This window comes from Lissotriton helveticus, chromosome 1_1 (assembly GCF_964261635.1).
Source record: "Lissotriton helveticus chromosome 1_1, aLisHel1.1, whole genome shotgun sequence".
Lineage (NCBI taxonomy): Eukaryota > Metazoa > Chordata > Amphibia > Caudata > Salamandridae > Lissotriton > Lissotriton helveticus.
The window spans coordinates 367,132,873-367,147,185 of NC_136057.1; the positions used below are offsets into that span (position 1 = coordinate 367,132,873).

The 14,313-nt window shown below is 48.6% G+C and overlaps 1 protein-coding gene across 1 annotated transcript in view; it reads left to right on the forward strand.

The window, feature by feature from the left end:
• Positions 1 to 14,313, forward strand: part of CACNA2D4 (calcium voltage-gated channel auxiliary subunit alpha2delta 4) — a 924,019-nt gene that overhangs the window by 288,085 nt on the left and 621,621 nt on the right. The gene's annotated exons all lie outside the window — the stretch shown is intronic.

Sequence of the window (14,313 nt, forward strand, 5' to 3'; positions counted from 1 at the left end):
TATTATAACCCTGTAGCGTCGGGCCTAAGAGGGTCACTTCCGGGAAACTCTTGGAATACTTTTGAAAGGGTACGTAGTTGGGTCTTCTTCAGTAGCTGGCGTTGGGTTTGCCACTGCGCCAGCTTAGGCCACTCTAGGCAAATAAGAAGTCCTTGATGCAAGCAAACACATCTCAGCTATTCAGCAGCAGAGATCTAGCTGCCTGGCGCCAAAGTTTACCAATGGATAGATTAATAAAATAACCCAACACTCCAAAGTTATGAGAGTAGAGGAAGTGGCATCACGTGTCCTTTTCACCCCGAGTTCATCAAAAGGATGTGACGGCACAAATCCTTTGATTTTTATTATGATTATGTTTTGTTGCATGTTTATTTAAAAATCAACATGGAAACAAAGGGGCAGCAAAATGCTGATAAGCAGTGATCAATGGATCACAAACCAGCTAGGCAATTTAGCAATAAGACATGATTTGATAAATCCTTATTTTTAGTGCTTTCAGTTAGTATGTCCTTGCAGAGACATATATCCAGCGCCAAGGCAAGAATGTAGAATACCTGTAGCCTGGCACCTTCAAAAGCATATGGTGGGTTCTTGGTTTGTCTAACCAGGCTAGATGACACACTGAGAGTGGGAGCACCCCACTTCAGATTAACCACCTGGCTATCTTTCTGGCCCAAGGTAGAGCAGTGTTAAGTGTTCTGACTGGATCAGACACCCACCACCACTTGCACAAAAATATGGTTTTAATACTTTGAAACTCATTATTCATAGAACCAAAACACTCTGCAGCTATCTATCCCCAATATTTCTAGCCATTTAGAGAAATTAAATCTTCTTCAAATAAACTATACATCAACCTCATTACAAATCCGTTCATTAGCTGTTTGTCATCATTTCTAATCAATAACACTACTTAAGAAAAATACCAGCAAAGCATTACAATCCCCTATGCATTATCAGAAAGCTAATCACTGCAATAGAGGACACTGCACACATGGGAAGGCCAACACAGAACCTACAGCAAATGTAACTCTAGCCGTCTTCTACAAGCAAATGTCCGCTTTTCAGTAAATCTGTGGAAGGAAAACCCTTCAAGAAGAAAACATAGCAATGCAAATTGTCGCTTTCCTTAGAGACGCGTCCTATCGTCAGTATGTGTGGTATATTTGTCCCTGTGGACCTATCAGAATAGAGGACCTCGCGTGATGCCTGGACTGTGACTTGCTTCTTCTAGGCGTGCACCAGAGAGGCCACTGCAGGACGCCATTTATTGTTTTAATAGAGCACAACAATTGTCCTGGGGGATAGGATAGGGCTTAAAATCGGTGTAACCAGTGGCCTATCACCCACTTAACGTCTCAATAAGCAGAGTTTTGAATGTAAACAAAAAACACACTGGGGTGAGTGTAGTGATAATGCAAAACCAATGCTTGGAGGAACAGAGCGGTAACCTTCCTTCAGAGCCTTCAGCCACATGCAGAAAATATGAACTTCCTGGAGGTGCAAAACAGCAGATCTACCTGATTCTCGGTACACTGTTTCCATGGTGATTCTTTTGTGTAAAAAGGACGTGGGGAAGTCCTCACAGTGACAGCAGGTTGGAAGGTCATGTCCTACCTGGATTTGTCTTTCTTCGGATTGGCTGTTGCTCCAAGAACTGAATTTATACATAACTTCATTGGGGAGATTGGTGGATCTCTCCAAAAAGGTGATTATATCTAGAAAAAACAACTAAATTGGAGCCAGGGAGAAGAGGAGAGGAGTCTTGGTAAATAGGTAACAAGTGGCCACAAACATCTCAAGTATTGTTCCTAATGGATTTTACAACGTTTTCATAAAATAACAAAAATGTTGTGTAGGTCGTTGTAGCCTCTGTTTTTTTTCTTGTATTGACCCTCCTAATATTGAATGTTTTATGACTGTGTACAAAGGTCTGCACTCTGTACTTTTGTAGCACATAAGCAATAATATGAAAACCGTAGTAGTGTTATTCGGTCCTCTCCGCCCCCCACACACCTCACATGTACAGGAACTCTTTCTGTATTTGTATGCAGAATTGCTATTTATTTAAAATAGTATTGCTCATCACATCCACCAGGCATTGGGAACTCCTTCAGAAGATGTTATATATCCCAGAAATTGAAAATGTAGATACTAAAATCAATGGAACAGTGCTCATATTAATATCGAAAGCAAGATACAAATGGTAGAAGAAGTATTCTGTTTATTACTACTGCCAATCAAGGATCTCCTATGGTTTGCAAGAAGAACAAGAACTTTCTAACTAAGAGAATAAAGGAAACTGTGAAACAAACAACTCTGTTACTGCAGCTGTCCACCATCTGGCTGTGCCTCTTCACAGGGTCATTTCAGGAAGTCTGTTGTGACAACACAGACCAGCCACCAATATTTTAAGACTCTCAAATCTCTCCAGTCTAGAACTCAACAGTCTCTTCTTTTACATTTTTTTAACTTGTCCTAGAGTTTTACGGTGTCTTGTAGGGCAGTTCTGCCCTGCACACCTCTGCTCAGTTATACCTGTTGCAAACTGTCCCGTTTATAGTGTTACAAGGGTAACATATATGAATATTTTTACTCTTTGTACTGTTATTGTTCTATGGCACCACTGCTCAAAATGCACCACGTTAGGATTGTTTGACATTTCATGCCTTTGGTGTCAACAGTGATAGGTGCATGTGAAGGTCACAGACTAACCACATTGTGTTCAAAGATAGCAACCATCCTGACTACCACCCGCAGATAGGAAGAGCGAAGCAACAAGACACTATTCTAACAGAAAAACCCATAATGTCCTATTGGTGGCGAGTGCTCAGTGGACAAACTCAATGCTGCTGTCCACTGGCTACCAGTACCCACCCTATTAGTGAGCTGAGCAGCAGCAGCAGCTTCTAGTAGAGCCATCCTAGAATAAGCGATGAATATTTGAATGTAATAATAGGCAACTCTTCAATGGTAGGTGTTAGAAACATGTGTAGGGGCTGCGCAGGGGAGATTCCTGGCGTGCGCAGCCCAGGAGCAGCTACAGATAGAACGGTGTGGCAGGAATTATGCAGTCAGCTCATATAACCAGGGCCTGGCTGGGGCTGACCTTCCAGGCTGAATTAATGACCTTCCTCCTCAAGCTGTAGCATCAGAGGCCAAGCCCTACACAACAAGCATTCCAAGGGCGAAGGCCTCCACTCCAAGAAGAGAAGATGGGTGGAGCTACAGATTCATCCATCAGCAGCTGACACCTGGGGCCAGGCACCAAGCTGCTCTGTAGAGAAGGCAGTGAGGGGGAAGGGGCTCTCAGAGACCAGGTGGCATGAGACCCCTGGATGACGCCATTTTGAACAGTCACAGAGGACTGGGCAGGAAGGAAGGACAGGGGCAGGGAAGTGATGGGTCGCTGTTTGATAGGGCAAACAGAGAGTTCCTGCCAGCCCCTACAAATTCTTTTAAAAGAGTTTGCACAGGAAGAGGAGCTTTCTCTGGGGTGTGGTCTGCTGAGGAAGACTGGTGCTGGAGCCTGGCGCCATGGATAATTGGAAGGAGGACCCCTCTGACTGTCCCCGGATCCTGAATAGCGCCAGGAGGGGAGCCCAGGACCAGTGAGCTGAAGCCTGGTCCTCTGCGCAAGGAAAAGAGAAGCCAAGGAGGAGAGCCAGGAGAAGGGCTGGTGCAGAGCCAGTGAAGACAGCTCCCTGCTGAGGTCACCCTCCTTGAGACCCAGAGGGTGAAGGAAAGTGCTCCCAGTGGCTGGGGAGTGCCACCAGGAGCAAGAAGAGGAGAAGAGGCCAAGATGAGGAAGATCGGCCACCTGGGGGCCAAGATACGCCCCCCAGAAGGTAGGCGACCTTTGACCTCTGCGAGGACCGGCGACGAAGCGCTTGGGGCTCCGCGACTGGTTTCCAATATGACCCTGAGGTGGGTCAGGTCCCGGGGGCTGCCCCTGAAAGAAGTAAAGCAGGGGAGCATCGTTGCACTCCCCGTGAAAATGCCACCTAGGGGTGCCAGGATCCCACCCTGGCCCCCGAGGTCATCGAGGGAGGGGGAGTGTCATTGCATCCCCCTCAAAGAGAGATCGGGGGCCCGGGACCCCCAACTCCAGGCCCCAGTGATGGCGCTGAGAAGAAGGGGGGCATGCCGTCGTGTAACCCCCATTGCGCGTGAAGAAAAGCCGAAGAGCGCCGTCGTGCTCTCCGTGAATGCTCTTAAGGGGCCCGGGACCCCAACTCCGAGCCCCGAAGCAGAAAACAAGTCAGAAGCACCGTTGCGCTCCCAGCCAAGATGCCTGGTGGGGGCCTGGGATCCCAACTCTGGACCCCGAAGAACGAAGCCAAGCCGGGGGATGTCGTCGCACCCCCATGAAGATGGCCCAGGGGCTCGGGACCCCATCCCCGGGCCCCGAAGAGAAAGAGAGGCCGGGGGAGTGCTGCCGCTCTCCCCGAGGTCCATCCGGACCGGCGGGAGTCTTCTCCTCTGCCCGCTGGAGCGGGCAGATCAGAACTGCGGTGCTGGTTCTCGCGGCAGCACGCGAGGGTGCTGGCCGTGCGGGGAGCCAGCGGGGCAGCTAGGGGTGGGCTGGAGAAGGGCATCCCCTGGAGGCAAAGAGGTGCAATTGCAGGCGAAGTGCATTTGCTAATGTTATTTCTATGGAGGGACTGTAAATCACATGTGTAATGTGAAGTCATAAGCAATGAGGGATTTTGTTGCAAGACATTCCTGCTAGGGTGTCTGCCTGTATATGCTTAATCCTGTGATTTCATCTGTGATGCCTTTTAGAGGTTGAAATTGCAATGCATTATAAATGTTATCAAGTCTAATAAGTACCTCATTTTAAAGGGATGCCTAAACATGTATTCTGGCTGCGGCATTAGGTGAAGAAGAGCCCAGACTGTTAGCCCCTAAGATGTAGAGGTGTATACTTCATGGTCGATGTGGGATGCTCAGCCAGGGTTAAGTGCTAGTTGAGATAATGGGGTGGGTCACTACTGGGATGGTGCCAATGTGCAGGGCCCTCACTCCAGGTTATGTTCAACTAACTGCACTAGGGAGCAAGATGATGTGCGTTTTTGCTTGGGGTGGTGGCAGCACCTCGATATACCGCTTGAGAAGGCGAGCAGATTGCGAGGGATCTCCTATGCTCTCTCCTGTTTCCCACTGCAGCATCGAATCTCTTTTTTAACACTTTCAATTGATTTTAAAAATTGCTGTGTTATAAATTTGTGTACCTTTTAAAATTACCTATACAAAGTATTGCATTGATCTGGTCCCCCTGAGCCCCGGTCCACCGCGGCTTCAAGTGCTGATTGTTGTGGAGGGCTAGGTCGGGCGCCATCTTGAGTGTGGGCCGGACCCTGCGGGACCCGAGTTAGCGGTCCAGCGGAGGGTGGGGCTTGGTCTACAAGTAGTCATGCACTCTAAGACGCGCAGCGGCCACGCGCAGCGGGCGCGCCGAATGAGCGCCGAAGGAGCGCCAAAGGAGGGCCTGTCTGTGCCCGTCCGTGTCCCGGACGCGGCCAGCGCCAGCCCCCATGTCGGCGCTCCACAGATGCCCTATAGGACTAGTACTCGATATTCTCGTGAGTACCTTATGGCGCTACATGCCAACACCTGCCTATGTATTGATAAATGGGAGGTAGCAGACAGTACCTCGCGGGTTTGTCATGCATGCAATTTTCGCTTACAACCCATTTTAAACTGTCATGCTCAAAGCCCTGCTGATTCCTCACGCATCCGAGCAGGCTTGATCAATGCTAGGTCACTGGTCAAACACGCTGCAGATATTTTTGAATTATTGAGTGACAATCAGCTAGACTTACTCTTTATTACGGAAACCTGGCTAAGTGAGACATGCGGCCCGTCAGTTGAATTTGCTATCCCACGGGGCTTCAAAATTTTTAGGAATGATCGCCCTCTGGGCAGAGGAGGCGGTATTGCTGCCGTCTTTAGAGAACAATGGTTTTTTTCCCACGACCTTCATGGTCCACTAGCTGACGCAGAGGTGTTTCACTTTTCATTAACACTTAGCTCTCATTTCACCGTAGGAGGCACTCTGGTCTACAGGCCACCAGGCCATGCCGGTAATTTTCTGGGCGCATTGGAAGATATTATAATTCCACGGGCTTTAAGATATTCTAGATATCTCCTCCTGGGGGATTTTAACATCCATGTTGACAGCCCGGACTCCTCAGAGACGGTCCGCCTAAACGAAGCTCTTGCCATGGCTCAGTTAAAACAATGGGTTGAGGCACCCACTCACTCAGGTGGACATGTCCTTGATCTGGTTTGTACTAATTTTGACATTGACATGGCCCGCCCTGAGATAGTGACATGGTCAGACCATAGGCTGATCAGGTTTGCCTGGTCTTTGACCCGCTCAGCTGAGAACAGCCCCCAAGCTAATCATGCACAGAAAATGAATGTAGATATCCTGTCTGATTGTTTAGTCATCTCCCGCCCAGCTCTTCCCCTTGAAATTGAGTCGGCCGTCAGCTCATTTAATTCATGGATTGAACTAGGGACTGCTGCATCTATAAAAAAATGCCGGGTCTGCAGACTACGCTCTACCCCTTCCAAACCCTGGTTCTCCCACTCTCTCCGTGACCTTAAATCAGGCTGTAAAAAACTTGAACGGACTTGGAGACAAGCATATCTCCCTGAGGCAAAGAAAGAACTGATGGTGGCACAAAAAAAGTACTATGCGGCTATTAGATCTGCAAAAAGCCACTACTTTGCAGGGCGAATTAACAAAGCCAACAATAACAGCAAGGGAATTTTTACTATTGTAAAAAGCTTTGTTTCACCCTGTGCAGCTCAACCTCTGTTGGCCTCCTCGGAGAAATGGTGCGAAGAACTCTCTGTGTTCTTTGTTGACAAAATCAAAAAAATTCAGGATGATCTGCTAACTGTTTGTAACAGTTTCCCATCTCAATTGGCCACTCCCTCCCCTACGATGCCTGATCCCACGGAGCAGTTTACTAACTTTGCCCCGGTAGAGAAACTGGACATCGATAATATCCTTGTGGCCTTAAAATCAGGATCCCCCTCTGACCCTTGTCCTGCTAGAGTATTTGCGGAACTAGCAGATATAGTCGGAAATGAGGTGACTCATATTATTAACCGTTCTTTGCTTACTGCAACTGTCCCGGCTTGCTGGAAGCAAGCGAAACTGCTCCCACTTCTAAAGAAAAACGGGCTAGACCCCGCCGTCCCTTCCAACTTCCGGCCTATATCACTGCTGCCAGCTCTTGCCAAAATATGTGAAAAGGTCGCATTTAATCAACTGGACAAATTTGTTGAAACCTCTCAGGCACTCCATGCAGCCCAATCAGGTTTCAGAGCGGCCTACAGCACTGAGACGGCCCTAGTTGAAATATCTGAGGCTATCCGGGAATGTCTGGACGGAGGTGGCAGAGCGGCTCTGATTTTATTAGACCTCTCTGCCGCCTTCGATACGGTACCACATTCCCTTCTGCTCACCAGACTGGCTGCCATTGGCATTACAGGCCCTGCACTCGACTGGCTGACATCATTTCTAGAAAACAGAACGCAACAAGTCTGGATGCCTCCCTTTGCCTCCTCCCCTAAGAAACTTACTACAGGTGTCCCTCAGGACTCTACTCTCAGCCCCCTGCTTTTTAACATTTACCTCACCCCCCTCATCTATCTCGCCGAACAGTTAGGAGCAAAAATTATGGCTTACGCCGACGATACCCAACTCCTGTTTACATGGCCGAAAAACAACTTGGATACGGCGGCGGCCCAATCCTGCCTAACATCTGTTTTTCGTTGGTTAGCCCTCGCCCAGCTAAAATGCAACGAAAGCAAATCAGAGATTCTGTTATATGGCTCTTTTCCAGATAATTTTAGCGATTTTCTCTGGCCTGCTGTCCTGCCATGTCCTAAATCTATCGGCGGCCCTGCTAAAAATTTAGGAGTCTGGTTCAATAATGACCTCAAATTTGAGGATCATTTAAAAAGACTTACAGGGGTCTGTTTTTCCACTTTGAAAACGCTCCGTAGATTTTTTCCCCTCCTTCCGAGAGAGGCCAAAGAGACCGTTATCCGTGCCCTTATACTTTCTAGATTAGATTATGCGAATGGCCTATTTTGCGGTCTACCGTCCTATCTTATACATCGCCTCCAGGTCATTCAAAATGCCGCTGTGCGACTTTTGTTTAACATACCCAGAAGCTCCAGTGTCCGCCACCCTCTTCGCGCCCTTCACTGGCTCCCAGTCGCTCACAGGATTATGTTTAAAATCCTCGTCCTCTCCTACCGCGCTGTCCATCAAACTGGTCCAGTTTATTTGAGAAAAAGATTTTCCCTCTATGTTCCCAACCGGCCCCTTAGGTCGGCCAATTTGTGCCAAATGACAGTTCCTAAATTTAAATACAGCAGACTAGGTGGCCAATCCATCACAGTCAGAGCTGCGAAAGCCTGGAATACTCTCCCTCTCCACCTAAAAACAGCCTCCAACCTCACTGTTTTTAAGAAAGGACTGAAGATCCACCTCTTTAATACCACTCTGTAGGGTTCTCCTTTCTCTCAATATTACCATCTCTGGATTCCTTCTGCTCTGCCCTCTCTCTTTTTTCGCGCCAGGATACTATTTTCTTAGTAATTGAGCGCGCTACAAAAGCTTTTACAATAATATAATAATACATGGAAGTGGTGGTGCTAGACCCCACCCCTCTGTGTGAGGGGTGGAAATGTTATGCAATGTCACAAAGTAATTCCAACAGCTTATGTATATTTGTAAATTGGTGCATAGTATTGAGTAGTGTGTGTGTTTAATAAATGTACTCTTACTTTTATGAAGCAATCCAGACTGTACAACCAAATATTGAGTATTATTTCTGCGCACCTGTAAATGGCGATTACTAGCCCACACCACCTCTCTTGAGTAAGCCTTAGACTGCTCTGCAACGCTACTCTGAGAGTCAAGTGCTACAATAGGGTGTTTGGTTCCCAGTGAAGGACAAATGTGACATGTTATTTGTGCAGGCCTCACAGATGCTGCCTCGTTTTCCAACAGTAGGCATGTAAAGAATCTTCACCTTCAACCGCAGGCAGTCGGCAGCCTTAATGCTGAGAAAGCTTTTGACCCCTTCAACTGGACCTTTTTTTACCTAATACATTAATGTTCATGAGTTTGGGTGGGATGCTCTGTAACAATATTGTTGTATTGCACTCATGCTCTCCAGTTCAGGTGTCAAGCAGTGTTATGTTATGTTATAATTGGTCTTACCTTCCCTTAATAGCACTTAGCATAATACCTACTTTTTTGTTTACTTTTTAGTACCAACTTGTACGGGATGCTTACAGTGCTGTCAAAACATACTATTGTCTACGTTAAGGGATCTTTCCAGTCATATTGTTCAATAGAATCTCTAGGGTGGAGACAGGCTGGCTGATGCCTTGCTGCACAGTTTTCATCTTAGAAGTTATGAAGCTGTGTTTTTTTTTTGTCTTATCACAATTTACAGATTTTTGTGTAGTTTATATTTTACACCAAGACAACCATTCCGAGATGGCTGCTGATGCGCAAGATTAGTCATTAAAGGCCTGCCCCATTTGTTACTGGTCCAAGTCAAAGCCAAGGACCAATAATAAAAGAGCTGAACTTTGGTGGCCAGGACACCCTGCTGCAGCAGGCCACATGGACATTACTCCAAAGAGGTTGGAACGTCCCAATTCACCAAAATAGCATCCCAGGAGCATAGAGATTCTAGAAACCTGTAGTGGCGCACTAGTTGTTGCACGTCACGTAATGACGTGACGTGCGGAGGCCATCTTAGGAAACGATGCGCGCGCATCTCATTAGGAGGCGCGACCGGAGACACACAGAGCAGCGCCGGCTCGGCGCTCTTCAGGAAAGTTAAATGTTGAAATAAAGAAGCGTGCAACCTCATAACTGGGTCAGCGATTTATTTCTACATAGCATCACCACAGTGGCGACGAGGTCGGGAAGCGACCAGAACCTTCGAAAAAAAACAACAAAAAAAAACGGACCCAACACGAGGTAACTCCGGGAGAGTCAGCAGAGCTCCAGCCAATCCGGACCCTGTTGCAGTAAGGATCTGAGAGGCCATATAATCCTAGCAGTGCCAACAGAACAGAGCCTGGACCGATGCAACAGATAAGTTCCCACACACCTGAAGAGCGTGGCAGAGCCCATAACTGCCCAAACAGGGAAGGCAGCAGGATAGTGGCACAGAGACCGCGTGCAGCCAAGACAAGCGCGCCAAATCCAAACCGCCCATTTACACGAGAGGTAGCGAGCTGGCCGCCACAAAACAGGGGGAGGGGGCTGACACCGAAAGTCCCCAGGCACGACCCTGCAAAGAAGAAGCGGACAGCACCCCAGGCAGCCCCACCAGCAAAGGAGACAGGGCAACCACAGTCAAGGAAGAGAAGATGAGTACACCAGCGGGATATGCCATAGCGCCGGTCCAGTTCCTACCGAAACCAGGGGAACCACTGATGAAGTGGGAGGACTGGCGAGAATATATAGACAACTTTATAGGGGTCCTGGAGGACGAGAATGAAGAGAACTTCAACCCCAAAAGGAAGAAACGCATACTACTACTCAATCTGGGGCCAGAAGGACTCAGAATCTACAAGAGCCTGGTGCCCAAACAGAGAGATAGCACGGACGATGACGTGTATGCCCACGCCATCGACGACCTGAACGAACACTATCGACCCACTGTATGCGTATCAGTCGACAGATTCAACTTCCAGCAGAGGAAACAACGAGCTGGAGAGTCGATTGAGGAATACGTAGCGGCCCTGAAGAAACTAGCGGCCACGTGCAGGTACGGAGTGTGGGAGGAGGAGTTTATCAAAGACCAGATAGTGATGCACACCTCCAGCACGAACGTTCAGGACAAGCTGTGGGCGAGCGGAGACACCACACTCAAAGACGTGATGGTCATCGTCAAGAGGGCAGAACTCGCACGCAGGTGCGCCGACGCTACCAAGAAAGACACGGCAACCAGTGCCATGGTAAACAAGGTATATGAAGAGGAACCTCGCAGGGACCAGAGGTACAAGGGCCCCGCACAAAAAGGACCCAACAAATGGCAGGGCAGCACAGGATTGCAAGGAAAACAAGCAGGAAATGACACCAAGAAAACGTGCTACAGATGCGGAAGTTGGTCCCACGAGGCACATGATAGAAGATGTCCCGCATTCAGGGCCAAGTGCTTGCACTGCGGCATCATCGGCCATTACGAGAAAGTGTGCCGGAAGAAAATGTCAAAAAACGAGGTGAAATACATCGACCAAGGGGAGGAAAACCAGGACGGGACCGCAGAAGACGAAGTAGTCACTGTCTTATGCATATATGACCAGGTATTAAGCGTGGATGGAACAAGGACAACCAAACCAGTATTAGAAATGAAGATGGGAGGAATAGCCATTAGTGTAGTGGCGGATACAGGCTCCCCCTACACGATAGTTCAAAGAGCGGTGTGGGACGACACCTTCAGACCTAAGCTAGGACCAGAGTTGGAGAAACTGGACATCCGACCAGTCACATATAATGGCGATCGCATCCCAATGGTGGGTTTCCGACTTCTGAAGTTCGAGTTCAGAGGCCGGTCAGTGCTCTGCAAGCTGTACGTCTCAGAGAGGGGACCGTCTGTACTGGGATGGCTGGACCAGGGCGACCTGGGAATAAAATTGGACCCAGGAGGAAAAGAACAGATCCTGCTCACGGAACCGGAAACGTGGCCCGATTTGACTAAGTGGAAGGAAGAAAACCCAAAGGTGTTCGGAGGTACAGTAGGGAAACTGGAGAGATTCCAACACAAGATTGTACTCAAGAAGGACGCCATTCCCGTCGCCCACAAAGTAAGAAATGTACCCATAGCGGTAAGAGGGGCAGTTCAAACAGAGCTTCAAGACTTGGAGAAGAAAGGGATAATTGAACCCATTACCTGTGCAGAATGGCTCGCACCGTTGGTGGTAGTCATGAAGCCCAACGGGAAGGTCAGGCTCTGTGTTGACCTGAGGGAACTAAATAAGAACATTGTCGTGGAGAAATTCCCCCTCCCAAGGATTGAAGAAATGTTGGCGAGAACCAGGGGGGTCAAATGGTACTCCACCATCGATTTGACCTCCGCTTACTACCAAATAGAACTGCACCCGGACAGCAGGAGACTCACATCATTCATCACCCCATTTGGTTGCTATCAGTTCCGCCGCATGCCGTTTGGACTGGCCTCGGCAGCTGCCGTGTTCCAGAAGCTAATGCACCAGCTGTTTAGGGACATGACAGGCATCCAGTATTTCCAAGATGACATTCTGGTAATGGGGCGAGACAAAATGGACCATGATCAGAAGCTCGGAAAAGTGCTGAAAACCCTGGAAATCAAAGGCCTCACAACAGAGTGGACAAAATGCCGATTGGGCCTGGAGTCGGTGACCTACCTAGGCCATGAAATAGGGGTACAAGGCATCACACCAAAAGCAGAAAATGTAAAGGCAATCGCTGAAGCTCCGCCCCCCACCAACAAGGAGGAGGTTAGATCATTTTTGGGTATGGCGGAGTACTACAGTAAATTTGTGGTACACTTTGCTTCAAAGACACACCATATGAGGATGCTGACCAGGGAGAGCACCAGTTTCCAATGGACACCAGAAACACAAGGTGAGTTCGAAACAATCAAGAAGGACGTCACGGGAGCAGTGCCGCTAAAAGGATGCGACCCACAGAGCGCCACTGTGCTCCCAACCGACGCCAGCGACAAGGGCCTAGGCGCAGTGCTCATGCAAGATCGCGGACAAGGACAGATGGAGACGATCAGTTTTGCATCCCGGGCATTGACGGCCACTGAAAGCAAATACAGTGTAATTGAGAAGGAGATGTTGGCCGTGGTGTGGGCCATGACGAGATTTCGGCAATTTCTATGGGGAACGCGATTCCTGCTTAAGACAGACCATAAGCCGTTGGTGAAGGTGCTAACATCTAGTGGACACGCCAACGCCACTCCCAGAATATCTAAAATGACTTTGAAACTACTTGAATTCAGGTATGATGTGGAGTATATTCCAGGAAAACGGAACCGAGTAGCAGACTACCTGAGCAGGGCTGAAGCCATGGAGCCAGGGGAAGAAGACCCTACAGACCAAAGAGAATTGGTAGCTCTCGTGGAGGATCAGGAGAAATGCATCAGCTACCAGGAGTGGACAGAGGAATACGAGGAGGACAGGGTCATGAAAGAAGTGAAGATGCATATTGTCAAGGGCTGGCCAGACAAAAGACACGTGAGTGAACATATCAAGCCATACTATGAAGTAAGGGAAGAACTGTCGGTAGGGGACAAAGGAGTGTTCACATATAGAGGAGACAAAGTGATCCCCCCAAGGAACCTCATTACCAAGTTACTGAACATGTTACACGAGGGCCACCTTGGCATAGGAAAACTGAAGTTAAGGGCCAAACAAAACTACTGGTGGCCAGGCATGGACATAAGAGCAGAGAGGCATGTCAGAGAGTGTCCACAGTGCCAAGGGGCTGACAAGACGCTCAAACCCCTGCGTCCTGCGCTAGGACAGTTCGAGACCCCGCAGAACCCGTGGGAAGAACTATCAATAGACATATTAGGCCCCATCCTTGACGATCAGGGCACTCAGAAGTATGTATGTGTCCTCATGGATCGATACTCCAAATGGCCGGAGGTGAAGGTGGATGAGACTATGGACACGGAGAACATTCTGAAATTTTTGTCGGACACTTTTGTGAGAGAGGGCATCCCCAAGTCCATCCTGAGTGATAATGGCCCCAATTCACGTCAGAAAAGTGGAACAAATTTATGCAGAGGAACGGCATCACAATCAAACACACGGCGATCTACCATCCAGCTGGGAATGGCTTGGTGGAACGATTTAACAGGGTTGTGATGGGTGCCGTACAAGCTGCGATTTCCTGCAACAAGGATTGGGAGAAAGCCATAGAGAATATGGTTTGGGCCTACAGGATCACTCCCACTGGAACTGGATACAGCCCATTCCAGATTTTGAGAGGGCGTGAACCCTTCACGCATGACAACCGGATTTGGAAAGAGAAGGTTATCACCAGCGAATGGTCTCCCGCGGTGGTACGTGCCAACCTGGAAAAGGCACAGTCTGTCTATACCAACCACTACAACAAGCGGAAGAATGTAAAGGGAGCAAGCTTGGAAAAAGGCGAGTGGGTAAGAGTAAAGTTGGCAACGCTACAGAAGAAAGGAGACAGTAAATACAGCAGGCCCATGCAAGTCAAGGAAGTGTACGACCGAGCGGCCCTGCTGAGTGACG